The following is a 17,687-nucleotide window of genomic DNA, read 5'->3' on the forward strand; positions in this document are numbered from 1 at the left end:
GTGGAGAACACCCTGTCCAAGTCCGCAGATGATAACAAATTATGGGGCAAAGTTAACACACTAGAGGATAGGGAATAGATCCAGGAAGATCTGGACAGTTTGGAAAAATGGGAAGAATGAGATAGGATGCAGTTCAACAAAGACAGCTAAGTGCTGCACCTGAGCAAAAAGAACCACCAAAACACTTACAGGCTGGGGGATGACCTTCTCCGCAGCCCAGCACAATCATAGTTGACTCCAAGACGAACATGAGTTGCTAGCGTGACAAAGTGATCAACAAGGCTAACTGCACTCTATCATGCATTAGCAGGTGCATGACAAACAGGTCCAGGGAAGTGATGCTTCCACTTTATGTGGCACTGGTCAGGTTGCAGTTGGAGTACTGTGCCCAGTTTTGGGCGCTGCATTTCAAGAGGGATGCGGAGAATCTCGAGAGGGTTCAGAAGAGGCCTCTCGTATGGTCAGAGGTCTGCAGGTAAGGCCCTACAAGTGGAGACTGAGGGACCTAGATCTCTTCAGCCTTCACAAGAGAAGGCTGAGAGGTGATCTTCCAGCTGCCTATAAGTTCACCAGAGGGAAGGGGAGCAGGGAATAGGAGATGCTCTATTTACTAGGGCACCCCCTGGAGTAACTAGGAACAATGGCCACAAATTGACGGAGAGCAGATTTAGGTTGGACATTAGAAAGGACTTCTTCACAGCAAGGATTGCCAGAATCTGAAACGGGCTTCCAAGGGAGGTGGTGCTCTCCCCTGCCTTGGCGGTCTTCAAGAGGAGACTGGACAAGCCCCTAGCTGGGATCTTCTGACCCCAGCACTCTTTCCTGCCCAGGGCAGGGTATCGGATTTGATGACTTACTGAAGTCCCATCCAACCCTAATATCTGTGAATCTATGAAAGTTATACTACAATACAAATAAATAATTGCTGGAAGCACAAAAGTGCTGAGCACCTCTAGGTCTCTATAGCTTTAATGAGATTTGTGAGGGCCCAGCAGCCTGGGTGCCATCTTCTTTTTGTACATGTTTTGTTTGTTCTTTTGAAGATTGGAATGAACTTATGATATTCCCTAAATTTCAGTTTTGAGACTAAGGGAGTTGGCACCTATCAGCACTGCTGGCTCCTTGGCAGAAGAACCTACCCCTTTCTTCATACTTAGAAAGCTCGGCTGGTTACAGCGTTTTAAAATTGAATTAAAGAGCCCCTGCCTACTTCCACATTCAACTTCTTTTTAATATTTATAAATGTTTCCTTATAGCTTCCAGAGACCTCCATGGAAGGACAGCCTGAGTACATATGCATCTGATTGCTGTTATGCAGCTGAAGGTGCTGTGGCACTGACCTTTGAGTCAGACTTTGGTTGAGCGTATTATTATTATTTTTTTCTTAGAAGGAGCTGGATAAACAGTCTTTGTTTTGCTTTCTAACCAAATGGAGTCTGTAAATGGGTCAAGTGAAAATCAGCTGCTTTTATTTACTACATTCTTTTATTGACCAGTGCTGTAGCTATTTAAGCATAAAGAATTCGTTCTTCCCAGTTATAATGAGGATGAAGATGATGATAATCATTATTTATATTATGGTGATGCCTACATGCCTCAAACAAAATCAGCACCCCATTATACTTGGGACTTTATATAAACCGAGAGGCAATTCCTGCCTCGGAGAGCCTGGAATCTAGACGAGCTGAAAGGTGGGTAGCATCCTCAGCGAAAAAGGGGGAAACTGAGGCTATAGTGGCATAAAGGGCCTAATGAAGAAACAAATTGAACTCCAGATTCTCTGTGACTTGAATAAGTTTTGGATCATGCCCTATGTGGCCACGTTAAGGTCATGCAGTAAGTCTGCATCATAAGCAGGAATTGGACTGGGAATCGGGAGACATAGATTTAATGGCTTAATGACAAGACAGTCATTTTTCTTTCTGTATGTGTCAGCTCCCTACATTTCTTAGGAGATTTGCTTTTCACATCAGCTTGCAGAGAATTCTCCTGGATGATAGATCTTAAGGCCAGAAGGGACCTCTGAGATATCACAGGCCATAGGACTTCCCTGAATCAATTCCTGCTTCAAATCCAATAGCCATGGCTGAACTAGAGCATATCTTTCAGGGGGACAAAAGAACACCCAGCAGATCTTGTTTAAAAAAATTCCAGTGCTGGGAAATTCACTATAACCCTTGGAAAGCTGTTCCAAAGATTAATTACCTCCACTTTTAAATTGGTTGTTATTTCTCGTCTACATTTCTCCAGCTTCCACATCCAGCTATTGCATTTTTTTCTGTATCTTTTGGCTGCCACATTGAAGAGCTCTCTGTTATCAAATTTTTATTCCCCCTGTTGGTGCTTATAAGCAGTGATCAAATCACCTTCTTAACCTTGTCCTTAATAAGCTAAAACCTCTCTGAAATATTAAGAGCACACACTTGGGCCATAGGTCTTATGGGTTTGGTGGTGACGTTGGTAGTGGATTTAAGGTTAAGAAGAGAACTATTCTGCTCGGATGAGTTTTATTTCAGAAAAATATGTGAGGAAGGGAAAGGGAAATGTTTGCCGCCCAATTGAAATCCAAACTTTGGTTGTGAAGCTGGGGGAGGGGAGGAGAGGAAGAAAAGGGTAATGGGATGCATCCAGTTTTACTGACTTTAATAATAAAAGCTGCCACCCCAAAGAAATAAAATACATTCAGCCAGCAAAGGGAATAAAAATATGAACTCATCTTGGCTAATGGCTCTGAAAAGTAATATAAAGATATGCATAGATTACTCTGAATCTTTAAAAAAAAAAGAAAAAGAAAAAGAAAAGAGGAAAAAAAAAGAAAGATGCATCCAATTTACATAAAATGTTAATAGTAATCTTAGGGGTAAGAGATTTACTCTGAAACACAAGAATCATTAAAGGGGAATTGTTAGCAATGGAGCCTTTGTCCTTGAATGTTTTCTTTGGAGTTCCATTAAACATGCATGATGGTTCCTTTGTGCTTTAGTTCTGCTGAGCTTCGCTGATATGTACTTCACAGTTCAAAACCACCAAAGCTGCCTGTTTTGCATAGAGCTCTGTTCCATTACAGCAGAAAGAAGAGGGGTGTGTGGGGATGGCAGGGGTGGGGGGGAACGAAGAAAAAACCCCCTTAATGTAAAGGGTGAGACTTACCAATCCCCTGATACACAATGTATGTGTTCTGATGTTCCTTACAGTATTTTTTTCAGGCTAATCTAAGTTAAAGACCCCCAAGTGATGAGGTTATCATTCATTTCCCTTGGGAGGCAAATCCATAGCCTGCTCCTGTTTTTGGTTTTTTTCCAGGAAGTTGTTTTCCCCTCATATTTGGCTTGGATTTCTGTCTTAAGTTTCAATCCATTGCTCCTAATCACAGGTATGATCAGAAAAGGAAAGATATTGACTTCAATCGGGTTTGGAGCAGGTTCATCCTGGCCAATGTTTGGACTAATCTAAACAAGTCGTTTTTTAATCCAGTCCAGTCCTTTAAATACCAGTGAAGAGTTGCCCACCACCTCTCTTACATCGATGAAGCATCAATATATGCATGTTTTAGTACTTCCCAGCCTTTTCCCTGAAATCTGCCTCCCAGCCCCCAAACGTTGTTTTCTTCTACTCTTTTGAAACTCCTTCCAGTTTTCCCAGTACCTTCCTCAGTCATGCGTGCTATTTAGATGGATGAGTTGTGCCATCTCCCCATTGTGTTCACCATGGAAATGAATAGCCCTGAGCCCACTCCTTGGCCATCAGCCTAGCCATGAGACTCTGCCACTTATCAGGGGGATGCAGATTTTGGATAGTGATGTTCAGCTCTGCTTGCATTGAGCAATACTTCTGGTTCTTTTGCCTGGTGCTAAAGCAGTCTAGGAAGTACAGTAATGGGTAATGTAATCATTAATGTCCTCTGTAGATGTTTGGGTTGTCCCTTTCATAGGGTAATCATTTTTATGGGATTTTTAGGGGTCCTGACCACTGGCAGCTCCTGTTGGTTTTACCACGATCTGGGGGTGGTACTGTAAATCAGGTTTGTAGGTACAAGCCTTGCAAGGAGTCGAGGATCTTCAACTTACACTTAAACTGATGTGCCTTAGCATCACTCAGCACACTTCAAGGACATGCTTTGGCAACAGGCTGGTTAAAATATGTATCTCTTGGCTGGGAGACAAGACACAGGTTAGTAGTAGTGTGGGAGCAGGAGATTTGTCAAAGGCGACAAGATCTGAGGAAGGATTTCCTGGGTGGCATTTTAAGGAAATGCATTAAAGGATGCCCAAGATGGTAGGAAAGGCAGCACAATAAAAAGCAGAAGGATAAACCTAAACAAAGGAGATAGTGTGTGAGAGAATGATTGCTCTTAATTAATGATGCTAGACTATTTCTTCAAGCCCGGGAAAGAGACCAAAAAGACCTGTGCACTGGACCAGCTGATGTGAGACATGGCAGTAAACAGCAATGGATTTGACCAGGGGGGTTACTTCTACTGGTAAATCAAGACAAGTTACCATAAAGGAAAATGTAAGGAACAGGATCCACTCCATTCTGGCAGTTAGCCAGCTGCTCGATATTATGCTTCTCGCCATCATTATATGGATTGGAATAATGCTACAAGCCCAGAACTGGGAATACGGCTACGTTGTACTAAGCACTGAGATGGTTCAAACCCCAGGAAAGGACAGTCTAAATAGGTGAGGCGGACAAGGAATGAGAGAAGAAAATCCCACTGTGTCCATTTCCCTGAACTGATGCATAGAGACACTAAGCGACTTGCCTATGAGGGACCTGCGGCTGCTCCTGATTCCTTTGATAAAGAGGCCATGCAGTTATCATATGCAGTTCAGGTCTGTTCAGCAACGCCTGGGCCTTAAACTCACACCTCTTATGAACACATTCATTACCTTTATGTTGTTGTTTCATTAATTTTCTAACTTTAATTCTTGCTGTTCCAAATGGTCTCAGTGATCTGAATGCTTATTTGTTAATTACCACTTTTCCTAGCACGCCACATAGGTCCCGTTATTATTATTAATGCGTTTACAATCATTTACTGGAGAGGTCCCCTCCCCCTCCCCAAATACAAACACACATTTTATCAACAGAGCTAACATGATTGCTGCTCTGCTGCTATGTTTTATTTATTTCCATATAGGTTTGATTCCATCGCAGTTTCTCATTTTTGCCTGATGTATTATTCATGATTTATACAATATTGGAGTGTGTGTAGGACACCCTCATTTTATTAGCTGTGCTATAATTTTCAGAGCTGTGTAAAAATGAAGCCTTGCTTTTTTTTTTTCCCCTTCCTTTACATGTTTCCTTTTTTTTTAAGGTGTTTAGAGTGGTGCAGGGAAATAGCTATAAAGCTTGGTCCAAAGACTTACTGCATTCTCGTCTTACACCTTGCTTAGCCGAAATGGCATTTTAATAAAGGACTGTGTTAATTATTTGGGATAGTCTTATTCCTTGGATGATAGCATTACTACTATTTACGTTGTTGTATTAGTAATGCTTGGGGACCCCAAAGAAGGTCAGAGCCATATTATGTCAGGTGCAATATATACACATCATAAGAACCAGTCCATGGCCCAAAAAGGTTAAATCAAACAAAATAGCCCGACAAAAGGAAGTGCTGTTATCTCAGTATTATTGGTGGGGAATGGAAAGACAGAGAGATTTAAAGGCTAGAAATCCCACAGGGAATCTGTGGCAGAGTAGAGATTTCAACCTGTAAAGCCTGAGTCTTATTCCTAAGGCTTATGCAAAGTAAACATCAGAATCCCATTTTGCTAGGTTCTCTGCAAACAGGTAGTATAGACGATTCAGATCCACCTGTTTTACACTATCATGATCCTAGCTTGTAAACTTTCTGGAAGGAATGGATATAGGGAGAAATGGGGAACCGAACCTGACAGCATGAGAACATTTTTGCATGAAGACACTGCCAGATCACAGCGTTTGGCAGGTGTTTCAGCACAGGCAAAAGACTGTCCCAAAACCTCCATAAGCAACTGATGTCTAATAACCAGAGTAACACAGCAAGATGTAAAGAAAGAGGTTTTTTTCTAATATTTCCAGAATGCATGGCTTTGGCATCCTACTTCATACATTTATTTATGACAATAGGGATCTGTATAATTTGTGACACTTGTATTCAATAAGCAAGATGCAAGAATGACCGTTGTCAATACAAAGTCCTGTACTGAAGCACAATACCCTTGGTGGTTTTAAGAGTAAAAGATGAAATCCTATGACTGTTTTTTTGCCCAAGAGTGTTGAGGAAGGCAGAGAGGCGGTGTTGAGTACAACTTAATTAAAATGTGAACTCTACTGTAAAAAACCTGTGATTCATTCAGGCACAAATCCTGAAGCAAGGACTTTTTGGTTAAGTTGCAAGAAGATAAAACCAGTAAGTCAGAGCAGTATTACTTAAATATAGCTTTGAAGGGACAGTTGAGTTGAGTTGAGCCCACCTCTAAGGACACAGAAGCTGCATTCGGATCTCCCAGCTGATAGATTTAAATAGAGTGGCTCCTCGACATCCATGCAAGTGAAACCAGAAAATATAATCACACTTAATGCTCCAAGCTGAACCAGGAGGTGATCATTATGAAATCCCTCTCTTTTCTGAAAAGTAACTGTTATAATTGATTTAGAGTGAAGTGGTTTGATATGGCCTGACAGCACCTGAGACCATTCAGGGATGTCTGCATCTTACAAAGCTTTGTATTAAGGAGTTCTGTTCTTAATTATCTGTATTTCAGTAACATCTAAAGGCCCCCAAATTGGGGCCCTGTTCTGTTGCAGATTGTGCAAACACACAGTGAAGAGACAAAAAGCTTCCAGTCTGAATAGCAAGGCAAAGGTGAGGAGGAAAGAGAGGTGATTCCCATTTCACAGTTGGAGAACTGTGGCAGAAAGAGTCTTAGTGGACAAATTGCAAAAGTTACAGCACCCAGCTGCTCCCATTGTTCTCACTGTACCTTTCTCCCCTATGATGAAAGATTTTTGGGACGCCCCCCCCCCCCCCCCCGCCCCTAATAAGAACCACATTTCTTTTTGGGTATTACAACATACGATAAACTACCACTGACCACACAACTGGTGCTTAAAGAAAACCATCTCTCAGTACATCCTTCCTTACTAATGCGTTATTTGTCCATAAAGTCAGCAAACCTCTATCTGCAATCAGTTTGTGTTATTACTAATTACAGGCATTTCTGCCCCTTTCCATCTACACCCCTCTGCTGTTCTGTGTAGAATTAGTGAAATTCCCCACTTTTTTAGGACTGTGGTCTTTTTACTATCCTGGAATAGAAGAAAGGAAAAGGCACTCCAGTTTTTCACTTTTTAGTTTGCGATTGAATGATTTCTGATCTTTTATTTTTTCCTTTTACACCCCTGGAAAAAATCAGCTCTTATGTTATCAGTGGTGTAGATTTATATCCATTCAGGGTCCCTTATTGAGATCTTTCTCCCAATGTCTCCTGTCCCAGTCCTCGTTAATGCTGCTCTAGATTTCACACTTGCCAGGAGAACTGTTGCTGTCAATCTTCTTGCAATAACTACTTTAATTCTCACAGAAAGTTACTGTCATCCTGCAAGTTCAGAGACTTGTTCTGTTGAGCGGGGGGAAAAAAAGTCATTTCTTTTCAATCATCCAGACTTTCAGGTAGTCTCATTATGAACTTTTCGGGTGACTGTGGAGTTAATAGGATTGATTGCACTAGGTAGAGGCATATATAGCACAGACAAGTGCTGAGCAAAGTCTTCCTGATGTACTGTTTTACCAGCATACTGCAGCCCCAACCTACTGCTGCCTTTGTTACTTGAGCCTTTCCTTCAATTAGGTTTTCCATTATAGTTTTCCTTTTTTCCCCGTCCTGTTCAGTGCCCTCTTGGTTCTTGTTGGTGTTTTGCTCTCATTACAGGAGTATATGAGCACTTTCAGGTCATGCATTAACTGACATAACTATTTTCTGAGGAAAGAGTTCTTGTTGGTGATCACTTGTATTGGACCAACCACATGGTTAGGATAGACGTAGGCAAGCTTTTGGGTAAGATACTATGCTTCCTCAGGCCTCTGGGAGAGAAGCAGACACAGCAGAGTTAAGTAGCAGATGGAACAAATATTTATATAAAATTTCCTATGTAAATAAAAATAAGACATAAGAAAAATGGACAGGTAGCCAACAGGCAAGAGAGATGTATAAAAGACCTCATAGTAGAAAAATACGATTGTTTAGGAGGGTCATTACCAGCGGTTAGAGAGCATCAGGTAGATCATAATGGGACAGGAAGTCATTGTCTATGTTAAGTCCCTGGTATTTAAAGTTAATTAATGAATCCCCATCCTAAACTCATCTTCTAAGGGTGTGGGTAGATTTATTTTGAACACATAATACTCTGAGGTTGAGTAGTAAATGACCTATCTGTGTGCTAGTGTCTCTGACCTTTATTCTTTTGCAGTGATCATTCATTCTGGTGCATAGCTTTTACCTGGTTTCACCCACACAGTTGCCATGATGTATATGATTACATACATATGTATCTGACTACAGATGCATATGACTACATTCTGGGATAGATAAGTCCACCATCTGAGGGAAAATGCTGTTTAAAAGTGGTGGAGATTTTGATTTGAATGCCCAGGTCCTTAGCAGCACAGAAGCAGGGCTCCAGGCATCCCTTCCCACATTCTCTCACCTCCCAAAGGGCAAATCTTTTTTTTTACAGCAGTAGTCTGAACCAAACGCCTTGCAGTCCCCCAGAGCACTCAGCCCTTGGAAACGGAAAAGCAGGGTCCAGATAGCCTTACCCCCTGCAATCAACGGGCTAGCCTTTTGCCCCCAAATCAGCCTGTCGTGCACCAAACCCTGGGACGGTGCTTGGAACTAAAGTTGCTGGATTCCAGCTGGGGTCAAGACCACCACTCTGTTCCCTGCTCTTTAGATTATGCTAACACCACCTACTTGGGTGATGAGCAAAAAAATACAGAGTAGTCTTTGTTATTTTGAAACACATTACTCCTATTCTCTTGTTCCCCTACATGGATCACTGTTTCACCAGTGCAGCGCTAGGTCCAGAATGACCTGGATAGACTGGCAAAATGGCTGTGATCAATTAGATGAGATTCAGCAAGGACAAGTGCAAACTCCTACACTTGGTAATGAATAACTGCATGCACAAATACAAATTGGAGAATGACTGGTTAGGCTGCAATACTGCAGAGGAGGACCTGGGGGTTACAGTAGATCATACACTGAATATGAGTCAATAGTGTGCTCTTTTTGCCAAAAAAAGCCAACGGCATACTGGGTTGTGTTAGTAGGAATGCTGCATGTAAATCAAGGGAAGTGGTTCTTCCACTCTATTCAGCACTGCAGTACTATGTCCAGTTTTGGACCCCACACTTCAAAAAGGATTTGGACAGATTGGAAACAGTTGGACAGATTGAAAGATGGGGAAAAAGTTCAGCGTAGTGTGACAAAAATTATTAGGGTCCTGGGAAACAAGACTTATAAGGAACGATTTAGGGTTATTTAGTCTGGAGAAGAGAAGATTATGGAGGGGTTTGATAACAGCCTTCAAATATCTGAGGGGCAATTACAGACAGGATGGAGATGGGCTTTTCTCTGCAACCATAGGAGACAGGACTAGGAGCAATGGCCTCAAAATGTTTCAGAAAAAAATAATGTTGGAGATTAGGAGGAACTTGCTGACTAGGAAGGTGGCCAAGCATTGGAATGGCCTACACAGGGAAGTTGTAGACTCGCTGTTCCTGGCCATTTTCGAGAGCAGGTTGGACAGAGACTTGGCTGGGATAGTTTAGTCAGGGGTGATCCTGTCTTGAGCAGGGGCTGGACTAAATGAGCACGCAAGGAACCTTCCATCCATACTGTCCTATGATCCTAATATTCCTGATTTAGAAAGGACTTGTAGATAAAATGTGCTCTGTGATAGCCTGTCTTTTTCTCAATTGGGAAAACACTAGTGTTTTGTGCCCTTCTCTCTTAGTCTTTCTACAAGCACTTATAATGAATGGGGTGTTAGCAGTCTTGAGTGTGGAGTAGCCAAGTACCTGAGCCTGTGAGGAATCCAGATTCATGGTCAAGGATGTGCAACAGGGTCACAACCAGGTCATTCATCCTAGTTGTATGCAGACTCACAGAAAGTTAGGGTTAGCAGGGACCTCAGGAGGTCACATCTAGTCCAAACCCCTGTTAAAAGCAGGATCATCCCTAACTAGATCATCCCAGCCAAGGCTTTGTCTAGCCAGGTTTTGGAAACCTCCAAGGGTGGAGCTTCTACCACCTCTGGGTAACCTGTTCCAGTATTTTACTATGCTCCTGCTGGGAAAGATTTCCTAATATCTAACCTCAACTTCCCTTGCTGCAACTTGAGCCCACTGCTCCTTGTTCTCTCATCTGCCACCACTGAGAACAGTCCAGCTCCATCCTCTTTTGAACCCCGCTTCACATAGTTGAAGGCTGCTATTAAGTCCTCTCTCAGTCTGCTCTTCTCTAGACTAAATAAGCCCAGTTCCCTCAGTCTTTCCTCATAAGTCACATCTCCCATCTATTCCAAAGTGATATCCTGTTCATACTGCAGGAAGTAGTGGGAACAAGTCTACAGCTTCTAAAAGATCCCTTCTTAACATGATGCCGGGTCCAGGTGTTCTGACCTGTCCTGGACTATACTAAGAAGTCATTCTTGGGGAAAACCAGCATCTGCTAAAGATATACCCAAGCCTTGGACAGAGCTTACAAGATTGAACAAAAAGAAAAAGTAGTGATCTACAGGGTGATTACTTGTAGCGCTGTAGAAAAGAAAACATATAGACCACAAGTTTTCACAGATTCATTAATAAGACAAACTACTGGTGATGGAAAGAATCCTTTTAGGTATTTGGCTAAACTGGAATTAAGAGAGGTTTTTACATGGGAAGATACCAGATTCTCTGCAACTCTCCTGTATTTCCTGGCCCATCACAAGAAGCAATTCTAAACCATTTCCAACAGAAAGCCCCCCATTTCCAAACAGAGACTGCCACCTTGGAAACTACTTCCCAAGCTGCTTTTGCAAACCCCTTTCTTCTGACTGCCTCTCAGTTGGAGAGCTCTCTTTTTAAAATAAACTCCTCTCCCTACATAAGTTCTAGATCACAGAATGATTTATCCCTCTGCTAGTCCTGGTGAGTCCATCAGATTTAAATTCTTTTGTCATCATATGCCACAGCTAATAACATTTTCCTATACTAAAGTCAGTAAAAAACTTTATGATATTATTGACTTCAGCAGAGCTCAGAGCCAGACCCTGGTGTTATTGATTTAATGACTCTGTTCTTCTTCTCCTTCTCCTCTTTATTCTGCTTCACTGTTACTTCCCGGTTTATTAGAGTTGCCAGTGCTCTGAGCTTTTTATTACATAAGTACAAACTTATTTCTATGGACACCCTACCATAAGTTATCCACTGACCGTTCCATTGCTGAGCCAGGAGATAATAAATATAAGGAAATTCAGGGAAGAAGCAGAGCTTATTTCTATTTGCCCTCTGTCTCCCAAGTAAATTCCTCTCCTTGAACAATAATGCTAGACTGAAAAAAAAAGAGGTATAAATGTCACTGGGAGTCTTGATATCTATTACCAGATGGCACTGTTGTACAGAAAGAGAGAATGCTGAAATGCCACTTGCATAGCTCACATGGCAGGGGGTGGAGGGTAGAGATGATATGAAAGCACCACCCTAGGGAAACTAGCCAGCAAATTCAGACATTAACTCTTTTATTAAGTTCAGCTTCCAACTGGAAACAAAGTCCAAGTTTGCTCTAGTCGCATGTTTGCTTAAAGGATTCATCTCAATATTCCAAGTAAGGAAGCAAATTACTGCAATACACATCAGAGTCATTCTCATTGTTAGAGAAGTTGGCTAAGGGGAAAGCAGTTTAAGTTTCCATAAGTATTTTTTTGATTTCTGATTTTTTTCCCAAACCTTTTAGCCAAAACAGCAAGGCAGATAAAAGTAATTTACATTTCCAAAGGGTCCTTATTCTATGATTATAAAAGCACTTGACAGACATTAGCAAAGGCTCCAAAAGACCATGAGAAATGGGTAAAATGATTAACAGCGATATGATTATGGGCAAGCATTTCAAACAATCTCAGCTCCCATCTCGGGCACCAAAATGAGTTGCTGATTTTTCAGCAAAGCTCCGTGTGCTGGGTGGCGATTGGGCTGAGCTCTGTTAAGGATCTGAACCTAAGAGTCATGATAGGAGCTGTTTGTTGCTGAGCACTGTTGGAGGAGCAGGGGAAATCTTACCCCCAGGTGAGGATACTGAGCACTGGAAATGCCACTTCAGACGCCTTACACAAAGGTACTCAACAATTCAGTGAGCACGAAGCAGCAATAAGAGCAGTAACCGTAAGTGTTCTGCTCGCATTACTGGATCACCTTTCTCAAGATTCCAGGGCAGGGAGTGACCCCAGTTACTTAATTACCAGTCAAAACCGGTAGTAAGGGGTTACCCTTTGAGTCTATGCAGGCGGTTCTTGCAGTAATCAAAGACTTTTATAGTATCTAGCATGTAAGCTGTCCAGCATTGTCTTGGGGTTGTGATAATGAATGTTTAGGATATAATGGATGCTACTGGTAATGTTATACTTGCATCCTGTTAGGTCTGGGAAGCTGGGGGATCGTCTGATGAGACTGTAATTGTCTGTAAACACAATGTACACGGCTGTGGAATGGGTTTTTTTTTTCTGTTGACACTGGGGGACCATAATCATCAATTTACTATCGTTTTTGCCACTTGCACTGACATTAAGACAGATTAGTTATATGTATGTCTATTGTCTATGAAGAGGTGGAGGCTGGGAGTTATGCCAAAGGATTTGTCTGTGTGTATGTGTGTGTGTGCTTGCATGCAAGCCTACGTGTGAGGCACATATGCCAACTACACCTCCTCTTTCATAGCTATCCAGCACCACACAGGTTCTGATCATAACCCAGACACTCAATGACAGAGCGTAGCTGCCAGAAACCTGAATGCTAAAATATGCAAGCGGTGCCTGGGGGAGATGTTGGAAGAGAAAGTTTAAATAAATATGATGGAGCTCTTTGAAACTAGTCTCATACAAGTGTAATCCCTCAGACTGCTGTCTTGATTTTTCAGGCCCTACTGTGACTTCTTTCCTTGTCTAGGGTAGTGTTAGAGTTGTGGATGTTGTGGACACGATGGTACAGGAATTATGAGAGAGGCAAGGATATCTTTCATTGGACCACCTGCATGGTCGAGATGTTAGACAAGCTTTTGAACGCAGGCTTTACCTGCCTGCTCACCTGCAAGGTGTTCTGTGCTGCTCCAACTCCCATCCAGACTGCGCCTCATGCCCTTGTGTTTCCAGGACACCCATTATAATTCTCAATAGACCGGTCTCTGAAATCCAGGACTGTCCCAGCTACACCTGGACATATGGTCACCTTATTTTTTATATAATTTGTTAATGAAAGTGATTTAAATCGTTATTTATGCCAGGAGCACTGAAGAGGGTGGGTTCAGGAACCAGAGAGTAAATAGCAGGAGAAGCTTGTTATAAACAGGTACTGGTTTGGTTTTCTTTTGCTGCCTTTTTCTTTCACTCTCAAGACATCTGGACCTGAGTATGACCCAAGAGATCCCTGTGCTTACCTTTTTGCTTCCAGGCCCCTGTATGCTCAGTAGAGAATGAAACACTGCCCTTTCCAGGGACATCAGCAAGAAATAACAGCTTTCAACACTTGTTTTTTCTTTTTATTTATATAGAAATAGATGTTGACAAGACATGCAATAGATTCCTTTTAAATCTCAGTTCAAATTTGCTAAGGGTATATAGAGGGGGGGGGGGGGGGAGAGGGGAGAGGGGTTGTATTCACTGTTGGTTTCTTGATAGGATCAGATGAAATGGAGGGACCAGAAACTTGAGTGAAAATATTCTTTTGAGAACATCTAGCCCAATTCCTCAGACTCTAAAGGAGTCAGATAGTCTAGATCAGACTCTAGAAGCTTATTCAAAGCATGCAAAAGCAGGCATCAAATTTAGACACGAATAGCTAAAGCACATTAACACATGTGTAGGCATGTTAATACATTAATGCTGTGTATGGACTGACTTGCATTAGTGCACTTTAATGTGTGCATGTGTAGATTGGAGCCTAAATCGCCTTAATGCACATCAAGCTAATGTGCATTACATTTAGGCACACTTAAATGCACGTGTAGACATACCCTATGTGTAACACCACTTTCTGCTCCACCTGTTTACAAGGAAGTAGCATACAGAAATATATAATCCATCTTTTTAAGATGAAAAGATGATGGATCACAGAAAAGTATGGGGAATATGTGGGGAAAGTCCTAGGCAAATCTGTTTCTTGCACTTCATTTTTGTCACTTCTGAATTATTGTAATATCAGCAGTGATTAATTACATGAGGAAATGAATTATTAATTCAGTCTGAGGAGGATAAATAGACATTGGATCCAATATGATACCTTCCTACATCTAACCCCAAGCTGCTTGTAATGCTGATTAAACACAGTTGCATCTATACATCCTTAAGGAACCTAAAACAGAAGGGCTTCTTACTGACTTTGGAACTCAGGACTCAAGCCCCAGTTCTCCAATTTAATTTTAGGCGGACGCTTAACCAGAGGAAGCATGTACCATACCCATTATGTACACAGGACTCAACCTGAGGCATGCTGCAGAAACTCTGTGCAAAATGAGTGGGATGGTGAGTGGTATAGGGCACCTAAACTTCCTGGTGGTGACCCACGTATTTAGTTATTCTCATGAGTTTGCAAAATCGTTTGTTGTTTCATTTTTTAGTCTGTGCAGTTTTTGTGAACTGTTTATTTCGGCTACTGGCAGCAAGTGATTTCTCACCTCACTCGCATGTTGTTGCATCCACACTAGTGTTGGCTGACTGAAACTTTAATGAATAACAAATTACAAACAGAAAATAATGAATAATAAATAGTGAATATTCTTGTTTGCATAAAGATTCCATTGTTCCCATGTGAGTACACACATTAGTATGAAAAACAGCCATTCCCCAACTGTTTGTTCAAATAAAAACCCATTCACATCAGTGGCTAATATTGTTTCCACTGTACAAAGGAAGAAGATGAAGCACGGTAATGGGAAGTGGCTTGTCCCAGATATTACCAGAAGCGACTAGTAAACCTGGGAGTAGACCGCCGGAGTCCTGGCTGCCAGCCATTCATGTGCTTACTCGACTAACATCCACTTGTATTTGGCATGAGTGTTTGTCAGCCTCCTTTTTGCAGAGCTGGCCTTGCCCATGAGGGTTTCCTTTGGAAAAGAAGACAAGAGTGAGCTGCCAAAAGGGAATTGGTATTCTTATTATCATTATTATATACCTGAGCTCTGAAGTGGAGCCCTCGGCTGTCTAATTCTTTTTTGTTTTTTTCTTAGGTTGCTTCTCTGCTGTCTGTTACAAGCAGGGTTTTGATGCTCCACAATCTTGAATGATTTGTGATGAACATCAAAACCAATTGACCTCATGCAATGGTCTTTCCTTGTGAAAACTGGCATGGCAGTGCCTGCTTTTATGGGGCATTCCTTGGCTCAGAATAGAGGTCTTAAATCTTCAAATAGAATTTTATGTATTCTTAAATTGTCCCTCTTTCCCCAGCAGTCTCAGACCTGACCTGACACCCTCTAGGTAGCATGGATTGTAAACTTCTGCAAGGCTTCTCATTTGGGTGTCATATTCAGAGGAAAACACTGCAGGCATTTAAAAAGTCCAACGTATTCACTGGGACCGACTGTATGCAGAGAAATACCACTGTGTATGCAGGAGGCAGGGGTTGGGGGATCATCTGTTTATCATTAGGAATCCATTGTGGATCAGGAAGATAGAAAGCTGCCACCTGATGGATCTTGAGTAGCAATGCAAAGGATCAGCTAGTCAATCCATTTATGAAAAGAGCTTGAACGAATATACAACACTTCATAATATGTTCACTACCCAAAAAGGTGGAGAGAATAGAAGTCATTCTGGACTTTTTCTCAGGCCTCAAAGTGAATCTTGACCTTTCTTTGAACCAATGAGCCATCCTTGTGTGAAGTCTGCAATGTAACGCCTTTCATTTAACTGTAGGATTTCACACAGTGTCTCTCAACTGTGGTTTGCTAGCTGATTTTTACTGTGGTTTTGTTTACAAAGTTGAATATTGGTCTTCAAGTACCATGTGTTTTCCCATTCTAAAGATGCTAGTCTAATATACACATCAAAGGACTTGAGCCCCAGCACTGCCTATTTTTATTCCATGCTTTCCCCTTTCTTGTTGTTAGACCATAGTAGTATCACTTCGTTCACCTTTGTGCACTACAGATTTCTCAGTGGGAACAATAAAACTCATCTGTATTGCTGAGGTGTTTTGAGGCTTAGGGCCAGACTCTCAGCTGCAAGAGAGAGAGACCAAGATAGCCCAACAGAGAACCTGATCCTTAGTGCTTTCAAAGAGGGGTTTGGTTTGGTTTGGTTTGGTTTGTTTTGGTTCAACCTCATCAGCTAAACAGGTTATAAGAAGGCAAAACCTTATCAAAGTTCAAATGTGCACGTGGCTTGCACCAGGCCCTGCAGTTTTATGCTCTCATTTTAATGTTCAATTAGGATGTGCCCGTGTGGAAGAGAAAGACAAAGCTTTCAAGTAAGGAACAAGAATGATAAATCATGAATCATGTTGGGAAGAGCAGCACCTATCCAGACTTGTCCTTCCCAGAAAAGGTCAGTTGTTTCAGTGAATACATATACTTCCTTGGTAGAATGTAAATGCTTGATGTATCTCTCCATTTTTTTAGTACAGAATTTGTAAATATATACACTCTTGACAAAAATGTAGACAGTCTGAAATGGACACTTAAGAACTGGGGAGAATTGTTGTCATCATCAGCATTATTATCATTATTATTTGTACAGTGAGCTTGGATTGAAATGTAATGGGAGCTGATCTGAGTTACTGAACTGGCAGTGCAATGCTTTATGCGCTCATACCTACTGCCTCCTTAGATAAGACTATTATAGGGGGAAAAAAAACCAAGTAGAAATTCCAGAGGTTGATAGGAATAAAACTGTAGAGCCAGTGGACAAAAAATTAGTGAGCATTAGGAGGTCTTCTGAATCATTAACTGAGGTCACTTTCTTCCTTTGCTTAACATACTCTAGTTCCCTGCTATAAGCTGGGTGCACTGGGGGGCTTTGCCCTGAGATAATCAAGTGCAAACAGCTTCTTCTGTAGTGAATATTTAAATTCAAATGGACTAAGGCAAAGTCATACAAATATAAGAGCAGAGAAGACAAAATGAGTTGTGGAGAAAAAATGGACTGTGATTTAACTAGACTTGAGCATGAAAAGAAGAGCTCGGGGCAGAGATGACCTGCCAATGAGACTCTGAAGCATTCTTATCCTGGGGGCACAATGTGGTGCACAATACTTTTCCATCAGCTTCTAGCTTATGTGCAGGCCCCAGGAATGGATAAAGGGGTGAAACCGCCTGGTATGGGTTGTGTACTCCTGTAAAGCCATTTAAGGATCAGCAGAGATTAATGATCCGATTCTCCCTGGACCCCACCCTGCCGTCCCTTTTATTTGTGGTGGTGTTTACCCCCATTCAAAGGGCCTGCAA

The 17,687-nt window shown here is 41.7% G+C and overlaps 1 long non-coding RNA gene across 1 annotated transcript in view; it reads left to right on the plus strand.

Moving 5' to 3' along the window:
• Window positions 1–17,687, plus strand: part of LOC132251702 (uncharacterized) — a 204,289-nt gene that overhangs the window by 145,747 nt on the left and 40,855 nt on the right. Inside the window, exon 2 of the long non-coding RNA XR_009463644.1 lies at window positions 16,675–16,788. This is a non-coding gene — a long non-coding RNA (uncharacterized LOC132251702). The remainder of the gene's footprint in view (window positions 1–16,674; window positions 16,789–17,687) is intronic.

Source organism: Alligator mississippiensis, chromosome 7 (assembly GCF_030867095.1).
Source record: "Alligator mississippiensis isolate rAllMis1 chromosome 7, rAllMis1, whole genome shotgun sequence".
NCBI classification, from domain to species: Eukaryota; Metazoa; Chordata; order Crocodylia; family Alligatoridae; genus Alligator; species Alligator mississippiensis.